Source organism: Hibiscus syriacus, unplaced genomic scaffold (assembly GCF_006381635.1).
Source record: "Hibiscus syriacus cultivar Baekdansim isolate YM2019G1 unplaced genomic scaffold, ASM638163v2 tig00001750_pilon, whole genome shotgun sequence".
NCBI classification, from domain to species: Eukaryota; Viridiplantae; Streptophyta; class Magnoliopsida; order Malvales; family Malvaceae; genus Hibiscus; species Hibiscus syriacus.
The window spans coordinates 195601-210748 of record NW_024061888.1 but is presented as its reverse complement, the minus strand read 5'-3'; the positions used below and the strand labels follow the sequence as shown (position 1 = coordinate 210748).

Below are 15148 nucleotides of genomic sequence, written 5' to 3'. Positions count from 1 at the left end.
AATAAATACGAGTTAAAATGACCGTTTTAATAAACATTGGTTTTTTTTTTGGCATTACGCCTTTTTGATATTATGGCTCAAGCATATCACTTGGAAATTGTAACAAAAGTAAACACCTAATTATGCTGTGAAGCTGGTGACATAATGTGTCCTAAATTGTTAAGCTAAACGTCATCAGACCAATAATTAGGTCATCAAGATATTAATTTTCTCTCCGTGCTCAACTATCCTCCTTAGTGATACTCTGAGTGGAGTCCTCTTTAATCTTTCCCCTGCATGCATATCATTTAACTAAGAAATACCACCAACCTTTAATTAGTGCACTTCAATATCTTTAATTTTTTTAATAATTGTTTGTTTTATTATTACCCAAAGAGGCAAAATTCAGCTACGGTACAACACAACTACAAGCATACAACTCTATAATAGTCTACTGCACATAATGTAATAATGTAATAATGGAAGTTTCATCGCATTACATGTTGTATGATATTAGAGAGGATTGAGGTAAACAAACTCATTTAAGTTAAACAATCATGATGAGATAAGAGCACCGCATATATCATGTAGTATGTAGATTTATGAAAATGTTTATGAGAAAATAGAGATACCGAGATATACACGTATAAAGATGAACAATTCATGAAACATGTAATTATAATCAGTTCTAGAATGCATGACATAATAAATGATTACAGACTCGTGATATTTTTATTGTCTAAGTAACCTTGATCGAGGTTATATGGTATAATGATATGTCATGTCTAGGGTGGAGCAACTGCATCTTATATCTTCGGGTTCGTCAATCTTGCATGAAAGTTTCACTTGGTGTTGACTTTGGACTTCCAGGTTCGTTCGTCCTGAAAGAGTTATTCTGCTTGACATTGAGTTAGCACTACATTGTATTTGGACCTATTGATTCATCCACCCTTGCTTGACAAGTTCTGCATCGATATTGAGCTTCATGACATTTATGTTGATATTGGCCCACATCATCTAGATAGACAACTCCTACAGTTTACTTCGAGCATCTTTAATGATGATTCTTGATGCATGATGACATTGATGTTCCATGCATATGCATGATATACATGCACATATTTTTTATGATCTCATGCATGATATATTGCATGTGTTACTAATTGAATTAAGCATGATAATTTAGATATATAAGACAACTATCATATAGTTGGTTTATGAAAGTATCATGATAGAATTCACTTAAATGAATAAGTATTGTTATATCCTAAATCGAATAAATTATAGTACATGTTATATAATGAATCTAGGAATATATATATATCATGATCAAATGAATAAGATAATATGGCAATTTGAGATAGGTTATTGTTGCGTGTGAGAGTGTACTAAATTTGATACGCAATTTGTGCAAGTATACATATCGAACAAGTAATAAAGTGATGAGTGAGTATCATCTCCACAGAGATTTGAGAGAAATCAAGTAAAGATTGAGCACCTAATATATAAGCAACCTAAGTAAATATGGTATAAACAAGTGATAGTGAATGATGCAATGAGTTTCAATCTGGGTAAATGTTGGAGCAAAGTTTGAATACAAAATGTTGTAACAAAATTATATGTTGAGAAATGTTGCACAAGACAAGACCACGATCTGACCTCACATGTGTGAAACCAACAATAAGGCTAAATGGCTAAGCTTACCTTGGAATCCTATGTCTTACCTTGAATACCAACAATTTCCAATTTACACAATGCTCAAAATAGTTTTCTAACCTTCTTCGAAACTATCTCTAGTAAGAAACCTGATAGTAATAATGCTAAAGCAATACTTCTCAGCGTAAACCCTAGCAAGATACTATTGTTCAAGCTCTACTCATTTTAGTCTTTGAAACTTTATCATTATCTCTAATGCAAGTTAGGGTTTTACTTAACAGTTCCACCACATTATTCTATAGATATAAGCTTAACTCTCTCGATATCAAGCATCAAACAAAGATAAAGGCTATCTCTCGTAAGCTCTTACAAATCTAAGTAATAAAACAGTGAACAAAGCAAGAAGGTAAAATGAAAATGTTGTAACATTCATTAAAGGAAAACATATTTATTCAAAATAAGCCTAAGCCAACTTAATTTAGTTCATGGCTAGGTGAAAAATATTCAATATCATTCTTTTAATACAACCCATTTCAGAAATAGATGGAGGAAATAAAAAGAATCAAAAGGAAGGAAAAAGACTCCCAAGTCAAAAGTTGCAGTGGAACGCCATGAAACACGCTAAGCACTGCTACTTCTCTCAAAGTCCAACAAGCTTTATCCCCTTGGAGCTTCAATAATGGAGGTTACCTCGATCGATAAGAGAATAGTCAAAAGTGTTCGTCTCTTACTTTTCTCTTTCTTATCTCACACATTCCTCTCCCATAAATGTGGTGTCATTTTTATTTATATAGAGTGGATTCTAGGTTTTGTGCCCTCATTCTTCATGCTATCCTAAGGGAATATACTCTTCATGTATGGGGGTCAGCTGGTAGAGCATCTCATGTGGGCTGCCAAAATGAAATATCTTCTTCTTTTGTCTTTTTGTGCGCCCAAAAATGTTATCCCTTTTGCCGCAGTATAATCGTCCTTTTCCACCAGTTTCCCTTAAGTCACCTGCATATCACCATAACAGAACAAGCCCTCCTCAAGCAACACCAATTTCTAAAAAACAATATAGAATAAGGCAAGTAAACACCACCAAATGCAACTGAATGTATTATATGCAACTATATTAAATGGATTGAGCTTTTAAACAACCAATAACCTAAGTAAAAAGACACTAAATGTTTTCTTTTATGGGGTTATCATAACCCCAAACTTAAGTTATTGTTTATCCTCAAGCAACGGATAAAGATTAACAAAAAAAGAATATTGTGGCAAAGTTCAGGCAAAATCAATTTGTGTGGTTTAAATTTCAACCCTCAGAATTGTATTGGCTTCAACAGACTAGACATGTCAAGGTGTTAAGAACGTTTTATTAGGTCAAAATCCTTTGCATGTGTGTACGTGAGTGTATTCAGTCTATGCTTAACAAAATTAGAAAAATTATAGGCTAGTCCTCTATTCTGCTTCAACATTTCTTTACCATTAAGTGAACAGTTACTCTCATTTCCTTTAAGTTAAACTTAATTATTTTAATTTAATTTTTTAAAAGTACTACTACGATGGGAGTCAACCTATCACAATAACCACTTTTTTGTACACATTATATTGAACTGCCCCATGAACTACTGGATCTAAGGTAAATAATTCTAATATCGAGCAACTTGATGATCTCCTTCATCACCATCTTCTTCATGATAGGATTGAGCCTCCTTTTTGGCTCGACAGAATTGATGTGGCATTCTTTCGGTAGAATCTTGTGCATGCAAATAGTGGGACTCATCCCCTTCAAGTCAACTATAATCCAACCTAAACTTTTTTATGTTGGGCTAAAACAATAATCAATCTACGTTCCTGTTCAGACTTAAGACACGAAGAGATTATCATAGATAATGTCTCATTACTACCCAAATATGCATATTTAAGATGAGATGTCAATGGCCTTAATTCCAAAGTTAGAGCATGTTTAAGGGATGGTTGTGGGGGAGTAAACTCAGCAAAATCCAAAGGTTCAAAATGCATATCTAGTCTAGTTACAAGCAGGCTAGGTTATTGTACCTCCAGAGAAAAGTCCTCGAGCTTCTTGTCACCATCTTCATTAAACTTTCCAAAATCCTCGATCTGTAGAAATTTATTGTAGCAAAATTATTCTACTCCTTCTTCCACTATCTCATCCATGTCAATAACATATTGACACTTTTCATGGTCATCCACAAACTTGAGAGTGTTGAACACATTAATAGTGATGCTCTGGTCAGCAACTTGTATGGTAAATTCTCCTTTCTCGCAATCAATTAGAACTTGACTGGTGGATAGGAATAGTAGCCCCAAAATAATAGGTGTATTGCCATCTGCTTCACAATTAAGGATAAGAAAGTTAGCTAGAAAACCATATTTATCCATTTTTACTAATACATCATCAATCTTTATTTCATACTGAACATACGACCGACCAGCTAATTATAAGATAACAATGGTTGGTCGTGCCTTTCCCATCCCTAGCTTCAAAAACACAGAATTATGCATTAGGTTTACACTTGACCCCATATCACATAAAGCCTTACCCACGTAGGTCAAGAACATCAACAAATTCTTGAACTGAAGGTCCTAATTTTGCTTCTTCAATGTTTGAGGGAAGGGTGGTGGGGGTCTAAATTTTTCCATAGCTAATGGGTTTTATCCTTGTGTTATAGCATCTTTCTATTTTTCAATAGTATATTTACTCACTGCCCTTTATTGTTTTCTTTATCCACTGATACATCATCTTGTAACTCAAATTCTTCTTGTACACTGTTAGGGTTTGAACATGTTATGTTACCTCCTCCAAATTTATCTCCTTTGTTGATTTGTGTCTCGCTCCTTAAATTAAGTGCACTACACTGGTCTTTACCTTGAGCCTTAGTAACTTCAGTGTCACTAGGCAAACTTTCTTGAGAACGTACGTGTAGTGCTTGCGCGATCTGGCCCACTTGGGTTTTCAAAGCCCTCAATTATGCTCATTGACTTTGTAGAAAAGCTCCATGATTCTTTATAGATGTGGCTTGGTCTTGCATTAAATCTCTTGTAGTGGCCATTAAATCATGCAAAGTAGCTTCCAAAGAATTTGTGTTCGATGAGGATGTTGACTCTTTGTTGGTGTTTTGCCATGGCATATTTTACTGGAAATCTGGGGGTTCAGTCAGATTCTGTTGTCAACTCTAGCTACTTGCATTATTGATCCCTTGATTTCCCCATGATAATTTAGGGTGCTTACGTCATCCTAGATTGTAAGTGTTTAAATATGGATTGTTGTTACCTCGATTAAAGTTCTCCACATAGTTAGTAGACAAGTGGTTTTTGGGGCACTCACTTACATGATGGTTACCACAATATATAACACAAGAAAAATTACGACCTTGGCCTCCTTTACTACATTAGGGCATTGTAACTTCTTTAACATGTTGGTAATAGTGGACAACTAAGCTGAAACAGAATCCTTGGCATCCAATTCAAAGGTTCCTTGAACTCTCCTTTTTGTTCTGAGCCTCGAAGAAACAAATTGATAGTCATTATTGCAATCCTATCTAGGATGTCAAAAGCTTCTTCAGGTGACTTGTCCAGTAAAGTATCATTTTCTGAAGCATCAAGCATCATTCTTGTAGGAGTATTAATACCATTGTAAAACATAAGAACTTGTGTCCAATCATGAAATTCGTGATTTATGCACTTGTGAAGCAACCCTTGTACCTATTCCAACACTCGTACATATATTTATCATCAGCTTGACGAAATGATGCTATGTCATTCCTTAGTTGAGTGTTCATGTTGAGTGGGTCGTAACATAACAAGAAGCTTTTACAAAAATCTGCCCACGATTCCATTGAACCAGATGGAACAACACTCAACCATGCTCTAGCTCGACCACACAAAGAGTAAGGAAATAACTTGAGCTTCAATACATGTTTATATACTCCTTGTTGTCCAAACAAGTCACAAACATCTAAGAAAACTCTAATATGTTGTCTTGCATCTTCATTAGGCATGCCTCCTAATTGTCCTATCAAGTTCAGCATGTTGAACATGACTGGTTTAAGCTCAAAATGGTTGTTTAAATCTTGGGAGCTATAATGCCAAGGTTTAAATCATCCAAGATGGAAGCCAAATGATCTCTAATAGCACATGGTTGAGTAATAATTCTTTTATTAGGGTTTATTACAGGATCAGGATTTTCCAAATCCTCAATGTGTTGATCACCTTGATTTCAAACTTTCTACATGGCTCTTTGAGTTCTCTAAGCACATCTTCTTTGTTAGAAAAACTATTTGATTTTAGGTACCAAAGGAAACAAAGGTTCCTTAAAAATTTGTCCGATCATGCAACAGCACAACTCCTGAAAAGGGAACAAAGATAACTAATAAATATGTACAAAAACTAATAAACAAAACAGTGCAAAAACTACACTCGAAATCACCAATTGCCAATCCCCGACAATGATGCCAAAAACTTGTTGCATGTGAGAGTGTACTAAATTTGATACGCAATTTATGCAAGTATACACATCGAACAAGTAATAAAGTAATGAGTGAGAATCGTCTCTATATGGATTAGAGGGAAATCAAGTAAAGATTGAGCACCTATTTTATAAACAACCTAAGTAAATATGGTATAAATAAGTGATAGTGAATGATGCAATAAGTTTCAATCTGGGTAAATGTTGTAGCAAAGTTTGAAAATAAAATACTATAACAAAATTGTATGTTGAGAAATGTTGCACAAAACAAGACCACGATCTCACCTCACACGTGTAAAACCAATAATAAGGCTAAATGGATAGCTTACCTTGGAATCCTATGTCTTACCTTGAATGGATACAAAAAATTTCCAATTTATACAATGCTCGACAAATTTTTCGAAGTTGCTTATGAACTATCTCTAGTAAGAAGCCTGACAGTAATAATGTTAAAGCAATACTTCTCAATGTAAACCCTAGCAAGATATTATTGTTCAAGCTCTACTCCTTTTAGTCATTAAAACTTTATCCTTATCTCTAAGGCAAGTTAGGGTTTTACTTAATAGATCCACCATATTTTTTTGTAGATCTAAGTTTAACTCTCTCGATATCAAGCATCAAACAAAGATAAAGGCTATCTCCCGAAATCTATTACAAATCTAAGTAATAAAACAGTGAACAAAGCAGGAAGGTAAAATGAAAATGTTGTAAAATTCATTAAAGGAAAACATATTCATCCAAAATAAATGTAAGCCAATTTAAGTTAGTTAATGGTTGGGTGAAAAACATCCAATATCATTCTTTTAATACAACCCATTTCAGAAATAGATTGAGGAAATAAAAGAAACAAAAGGAAGAAAAAAGACTCCCAAGACGAGAGTTGTAGTGGAATGCCGTGAAATAACTAAGTGCTGCTGCTTTTCTCAAAGTCCATCAAGTTTTATCCCCTTGGAGCTTTAACAATGGAGGTCGCCTCGATCGAGAAAAGAATAGCCAAAAGTGGTCGTCTCTTACTTTTCTCTTTCTTATCTCATGCATTCTTCTCCCATAAATGTGGTGTCATTTTTATTTATATAATGGGGGCTTCTAAGGTTTTGTGCCCTCATTCTTCATGCTTTCCTAAGGGGATATACCCTTCATATGTGGGGGTCAGCTAGAAGGGTGTCTTATATGGGCTGCCAAAATGAAATATATTCTTATTTTGTCTTCTAGTGCGCCCATAAATGTTGTCCCTTTTGTTGCATCATAATCGTCCTCTCCCACTAGTTTTCCTTAGGTCACATTCACATCACCACAATAGAACAAACCCTTCTTATGCAGCACTAATTTCTAAAAAAAATATAAAATAAGGCAAATAAACACCACCAAATGCAAATGGATGTATTATATGAAACTATATACGGTGGAATGAGCTTTTAAACAACCAATAACCTAAGTAAAAAGACACAAAATACAACCTTTTTATGGGATTATCAATCACACTCTAGACATAAAGTAAAAATGTTTGATGATAGATTAAAGATTATTAGAGTAAATGTTTATTGCTTATAAGTTCATAACACACTCATATACTTGTGTTTATCAAACTCGTGAAATATAGTAGAGTAGACGTGTACCACTGAACTTTGTATGCTCAACGCTTGGATTATTTTCCTTCGTAGGCTATAGGTTTCAAGGAACGTGATAGGATAATGATATCATTAGATGAGTCTCATTCAGAATACCAAAATACAATAATGATTACTTAAATAGGTATACATAGATTAATATGTTTAATCAAGTTTTATTGTAATGTTTATCTATGTATTTGACTTTTCAAAAATAAAAGAGTTCTGATTTTGTAATTGTGTTTTGTATAAATTATTAAAAGATTTTGAGAAAGTTATGGTTTTTAGAGTTGTAAAGTTTAAGATCACTTCGATGATTGAATGTGGCACATGTGAACTCGACGATGAGTTAAGATTAAGTTTAGGGTGTTATTTTTAGTGGTATTAGAGCAAAAATTTAGCCAATTCTAGGTTAATCTAGTCAAGTCCTACATACCCCTAAAAGTTTAAAAGTGTACTTGCCAAATGAGATTTCAATGTCGTATATGTATCGTTGATTGATAAATTAATATATTAGTTTTGATTTATAACATTATTAAAAAGGATTATTCATATAAAAAATTAAAAATGTCTAACATTGAGAGTTATAATCTCTAATGAGGATAGTATATAGGCATTAAATGAGTAAAGCAAGGTTCAAGATGAACTTATTCATTTTTATGAGTTACATGAAGTATTTACGACTCAATACATAGAAATGCTAAGGCAAAGTAATAAAAGCGAGTAAAAGCGATAAAATGAGATCAGGATAGAAGTTAATACCCAAATGATGAGATATATATAGAAATTGAGATTTTGAAAAGAAATTGTTAAAGTGAGTGTTGTTCTCCTTAGAAGATTTAGGTTCGAGTAGCTACATCTATAAGATATGTGTAAGACTACCTTCGTCCCATTAAATTTGTCCCTTATTGATTTTTAAAAGTCAAAAATTTTAAACTTTGATCATGATTATTTTAAACATTTTAAAAAATTAAATTTTATAAAATATATATTTCAAAACTACTTGACTGAATGTTTTTAAAATATATTTATTCATATTTTTTATAATAAATTTGAAATAATAATTAGTCAAAATTGAAAATTTTTTATAAAAAAATCAATAAGAGACAATTCAAGTGGGACAGAAGGTGTATAGCCTTATAATCACACTAAACTGTTTAAAACAAATAAGAGGGGACTTTTGTTGGGCTAGCCCAAAATAATGGGCCCAACAATGTTAATTATCGAAACTACAAGCTCAAAAAAGGTAAATTGCACATTTAATACTTAAATTATCAGTTTTGACCTGTTTTTTGTACGTAAACTCTCAGTTGTTTCAGAATCATACCTAATGTTTAGTTTTTATTTCATTTTAGTACCCCCACTGTTAAAAATTTAACGCGTTTAGTACCTAAACTATCAATTTTTATTTGTTTTAGTATCTAAACTTTCAATTTTTTTTCAAAAATTAACGTTAACTTTTGAACATGGGTACTAAAAATAAAAACTAAATTTTAGGTATGGTTTTGAAAAAAATTAAAGTTTAGGTACTAAACGCATAATTTACCTAAAAACAATAACCAAGAACACGTGATGCTTGTAGAGCACACCAGAAGTAATCCTCAATGTATCAGTTAGCTTTGTGCTATTATTCTTTGTTGTGCATTGCAATTTGCAACTGCAACAAAATCTTGACAACAGTGACCTTCAACTAAAGTGGAGAGGCCAACATGAATTTGTGGATTTTAATTAATGCCCTTTTTTTTTAATAAACACATTCCTAAAGTAGTTCCCAGGTATAAAATATCACATCCTCAAAGGCAGATTAGGTCATGAATAAGGACATTAATGTTCCCATGTTTAAACAAAGTGGGGGCACTATGATTTTAAAACAAAAGGCTTTTGGTTGTGTTTATTTTGCTGATTTCACTTGGATGGACACAGCACTTATCTCCTGATTGTTGGGATCTTTCCACAGCTACCATTCATTGATTTGAAAGGCTAATTCAACTATCACAACTTTTGCTCAATATGTCACTATATAATTGGTTTTTCTTTTCATGATAGTGGAAGTTGCTTTAAAATAGCCGAGTTTGACCTAATTGAAGATTTAATAATGAAAATACGAAACTCGTTAAGCGGTCTCAGTGATAAAAAATATTATTTTTCATAGATATCTTATGTTCAAACAACTATGTTTATAGGGTGTTTGTAAGTTCATTATCAATTCGTAAAAAAAGTGTTGTTTTCCATTGAGGTCTCCATGGTAAAACACAAACTTATTCAATGACTTCAGTGATCAAAGAGAATGTTATTTTCCCATAGATGTCCCCCAATTATGAGGTCAAAGAGAATGTTATTTTCTATAGGTTGTCCCTTGTTCCCATATGTAATGGGGTAAGCGGGAGATAAGATAATAGGCTGGCTCTCAACATCAGGTTGAGAGCAGCTTCCGTAGAAGACCTCCAAATTATAAAATACCTTCCGTAGGACTCGATCCCACAACCTCAAGGTTAAAAACCTTATGCTCTACCAACTGAGCTGGATAGTCATCTCTTGCAAGGTGTATGTGCATCCATTATTAATTAGTAAAAGAATGTTTTGTTTTCTACAATAAAATACAAGAATTCATTATACGATCTCAATAATAAAAGATAGTGTTGTTTTCTATTGATGTCCCAGATTCAAACAGCTACATCTTCGGTGTAAGTTCATTAAGTTCATTATCGATTGACTAAGAAAATTCTAAACAAAAATTATCTTGTAATCATAGCTTAACCTGTGGATTTCCCTTATTCTCTGATTAAGGCTTGTTTTTACCAAAAAGGAGTATATATTTCAGTGGTTTAACAGAACTGCCTGTGAGATGCAACATTTAAGCAAGCTAGTTCTATTGATCATTTGTGCTAATCAAACAACAACAACAAACGGATGAAGAAGAAATAATTAGCGGTTAGCCTACAACTATGTCATCTGCTTTGGATTATGAACAAGTTTATTGCTGGAGCAGCATGCATGAATTGAAAAACTAAGAAATACAGTTCAATGTTCATCAGTTACCAGCCTCACATGCAGACCAAATCGGCCGACGCTGTATGACGAGACGAGTTTCTATCAGGTTTCGGTTCCTGGTACCAGCGGAGTTTTGCCTCCCTTTTCCGAAACTGTATAAGGGAGAAAACAAATCACTTGCTACTCCTTTTGAGATTACATTTCCTAGCCTATCAACCTTGTAATTCTGTGTCTAAGGCAGTTGAAACTGGAATGAAGAACCTCCTCTATCTTCAGTTTCGGTTCTTCGATTTCCACAAAACCAATCGCAGCAGGTCCTTCATATATGAATGCTCAAGGGACTACCGGAACCTTGACATATTTGTTCGAATTATTGAAGTGTCTCGGCAAGGCTGACAGTAGGCAGCAGCAAAGGTTGCCGGTGACAGTTCATGTCGCCACTCGGCTGAGTTGCAGAAGAAACGATCCCACTGCTCTCCTTTTTCTGTAGAAGAGGGAGAAGAGACCAAATTATACCTTGCCTTTCGACGTGCTTGTCCACCTGTCATATTCAATATAGGATCAGTTCCTTGAACTCATATTTTACTTGTCTCAGTACATTGCTTTCGAGTCTTAGCTCTGGCATTTACCTCGACAATGAATCGTGCCCATATCTTATCTTCTTGTAGCTCCATCACTCCCTTTAAAATGTTCAATGGAAAGCCCCGAATGACTTCGGCTATCTCAAGAAAGAACCCTCGATCTTCACAGAGCATCTGTATCGAAGAAATGATAAAAGGATCAGCAAAAGCATCACATCATTCAATTGACCACCTTGAGGACACTTTTCATACCTCTATAAGAATTTGGCCAGGTGGATTTAGGTCCTTAACTACAATAGGGATACTCTGAGCCCCAACTTCAAATGCCCATGTAGCATCGCCACTCATTGTATTGTGTTTTTTAAGCTTCCCATTCTTCTGGCCCATAACCTGAAGTTCAAGCAAGTTGTTAATGCACTTAATGTTAATTACGATCACCAAACCCTGAGCTTCTTCAGTATCGTATTTCATTGAATTAAAAAAAGAAATTGTTACCTTTGGTTCATCAGCTTGTTTAATCCTGTCAACATATTTCGTCACGCCTTGCAAGAAAATCAGGTATTTGATGGTCCTCTCCAATAAATGATCAATGCTCAACTGCTGCAATATGAAAATAATGTAAGCCAGTTTCTCAATGAAGTAGATGCTTCATTGTAACAAGAGAATAAACTGAAAGAACAATTTTTCCCAGTAAAGACTGTCGTTAGTACCTTTCCGCTATGAGGGATAATCCCTCTCAGCTCTTTGATACGATCTTGGATCAGCTGGCGGTCTTTAGGCCTTGGTCGAGTACTTTCACCAGGTTTAGCTCTTTTCCTGGTGGGCCTCTTTGAAGTTGCAGCAACAGTATTTCCAGCATTTACACTATAGCTATCATCAATCCATAAACCTACTTGTGATTTTTGGTGAACTTCTTTGTTGAAAATAGTATTATTACTGTTGTCCCAGGTATGTGAATGCTGCACCAGATTCATGCTCCCACCAGAGCAAGAAAGGCCTTCAAGCTGACCTTGATGAAAATTAGATGAACAACTTCCGGTTTTGCTTCTTTTAATAGTAGAAAATTGATCCTCGACACTAGATTTGGTAACATAAGAACTACTACTAACACCGCCTAGAAGCTCTTCAAGCCCAAGTTCAGAGAATAATCCTTTTCGCTTGCCGGTCATGGAACGAACATCCAATTCTGATGTCGTTGATGAAATTCTAGAAGTAACAGTCGAGTTATCACCATGCAATAAAGGCATAACGACATCTTCTGAGGACTCCCCGGCTTTTCGAAATCTAAAATCTATTCCAACACCACTAAACAGATCTTTTCCATTACCTTGGACAGTTGAAGATTTCTTTATATTAGATATGAATGCATCCGTGATGGAGCTTTGCGATGAATTAGCCGCCTGTCTGGCCGGAATGTCAATAAAATGCATCACCTCCTATCTGAATGGATGGCATAGAGGTAACCCCTTCTGAACGTGAAGGATCACTAGTCATAGTAGCTCCTGCTTCATGAATGTGTTGGTGGGGTGAAGGAGAAAACCACTGGGAGAGATCGTCCATTGTAAAGGAGCTCAAGAGATCTGTCGTAAAGTCAGCTAAGTTAAAATCCTCTGTGCTTCTCTGTAGGCTAATTACACTATCCAGAAGTCCAGTGCTGGTATCAAAAGAATGTTGTTTCGGTTCCGTTTCACGGAAGCTGTCTAGAGTGTGCGATTCTGCATCAACCAATTCTCCTGTGCAATAAAATGGTGTAAATGCTGAACCACCCTGTAAAATTTGTTCTGTATTTCCACCAAGTTCAAGACCATTTGCCTTTTTAGGAAGTGCAAATGAAGGATCCCACACACAGCTTTCAGACGGAAACGGCATCTCATATGAAGTCAAAATCGAATCCTCACCGTTCCAAGGACTAGTGCAAGGGGTATTAGCAGCCAAGCAGTTAATACGAGAATCCTTATCGAAGTTCATATTCTTGTTTTGAACCCCATGCGCAATGCTGGAGGACTCGGTGAGATTTTGCGAGGAACGTGACCATCCCGTTGGCTCTCTAGAGCAGCTGTCAAGTTCAGTTGTCACCTTCTCACTGTAAAAGTTTCCACCTGACGTGAGGGAAGCAAACAATCCATCAAGATTGCAAGTTTCGGTTTCGAAAGGCGTACGCCCATGACAACTTCCCATGTCATGAAACAACTTCTCCGTTTCAGCAAAAAATCCCAACCTCTCAAAAATCTGCAAGAACAGCAAAAGAACAACTAGCATTCTTCAGAAACTCCACTTACACAATAATCTATCAATTAAGTATGGTTCTCACAAGAAGAAATCGAAATATCAATCATTTTTATATGTCTAACCTTCTTTGTGGATCCAAGCTGAACCACTCCCAATCTTCCTACAGAGACTACCACTATTGTCTGCAGATCATGTTTGATTGTAAATAAATGGAGGTTGTTCACAACGATTCTTAGATAAAATGGGGTAATTTAAGAGGTACCTTGATCCCAGATGAAAATTGATACTGTAACTCAGATTCATCCTGGAATATATTTTCATTTCCAGATGGAAATTGTTCGGAGAAAATCCATTGATGTTTTCCAGTGAAAGCAGCTTGGCCAATTATTCTGAAGTAGAGAAAACAACAAGGCTAGCCCTATTAGAGATCTTGAGATGACAGGAAAACACAAATTCTGGGGGAAAAATGATTACCCTTCACCAAGGATGTGGAATTTTAGAAGCATATTGTCAATTAATGGACTCATTTGTTGTTCATAGTAGGCATCTCCCATTGTTAACAACCTGTTAAAATTCCAAGATTGAAAATCTATAATTAGAAAAGGGGAGGAAAATCACCATTCTTGAACTACTACTCTGAATTGAAACATGCATGCAGGCTTTAGCAACTAGAACTCGGTGAAACAAAAGGAAGATAAAAATCTGCAACGAAGAGTTGGTGTAGTAGTAGTAGTAGCAGAAGGTTGTAGCAAAGAAACCAGATCTTGAAACAAACTAAAAGCCAAATATATTAAAAAAATTTGGAAGAAGCAAGCAAACAACACAGGAAACAAAACAAAGATGAAGCAAAACATTACAAAAACAAACAAACAAACAAAAACTTTACATGGAATTCCTGTGATCGAAGCGCCAAAAAACACCATAAGACCACCCATTACTGCAACAAAGATTCTTTAGTGTTTGCTTTAACACCGAACCCATTTTCAGAAAGGAAAAAAAAGGACTAAACTTGATGAATTCACGATCCAAAACTCATTTCCTTGAACCCCATTAAACCTAAGCTTAAGCTCCAGTTAAACTAAGCTCCTCACTGCGTCTCTTCTTCTTTTTCTTGCAACAGAAACACAAAGGAAACCCAAAAGAAAAACCCAGAAAACTTGTGAGAAACAAGATGTAAAGGTACAAAAGAATAAGCTTTTCTGTTAGTCTTCTGTTTCTCTCTTCCAAGACTAAGACTAGGCGGAATAAAAGCAGAAAGCGGTCGGTAAGAGAAATTAAGAAGAAGACCCCAATGTATAAATATATAAAATAAGAGAGAGAGAGAGAGTTCTTCTTTTATCTTATTATAAACTTAGAATGGTTTTTTCTTGGGTAAAGTATATAAATGATCCTCAAATATAAGATATTAATTTATTAAGTCCCTGACTATCAAAAATTATAAAATGGTACTTTAACTTTAGGGAGTTATTTTGTTGAGTCCTTTAACTATTAAAAATTATAAAATGATCATCTGATTGTTCATTATATTCCAAATTCATCCTTTTTCGTTAAAAATTTGACGACAATCTCAGTTGTACATTAACATGTTAATTAAGATAAGATAAAATATGATCTTACAATCTCAAACGACT

General features: G+C 34.8%; 1 pseudogene; it reads right to left on the bottom strand.

The window, feature by feature from the left end:
• Positions 1 to 10581: 10581 nt before the first annotated feature.
• LOC120133677 lies at positions 10582 to 14756 on the bottom strand (annotated as a pseudogene).
• Positions 14757 to 15148: the final 392 nt, after the last annotated feature.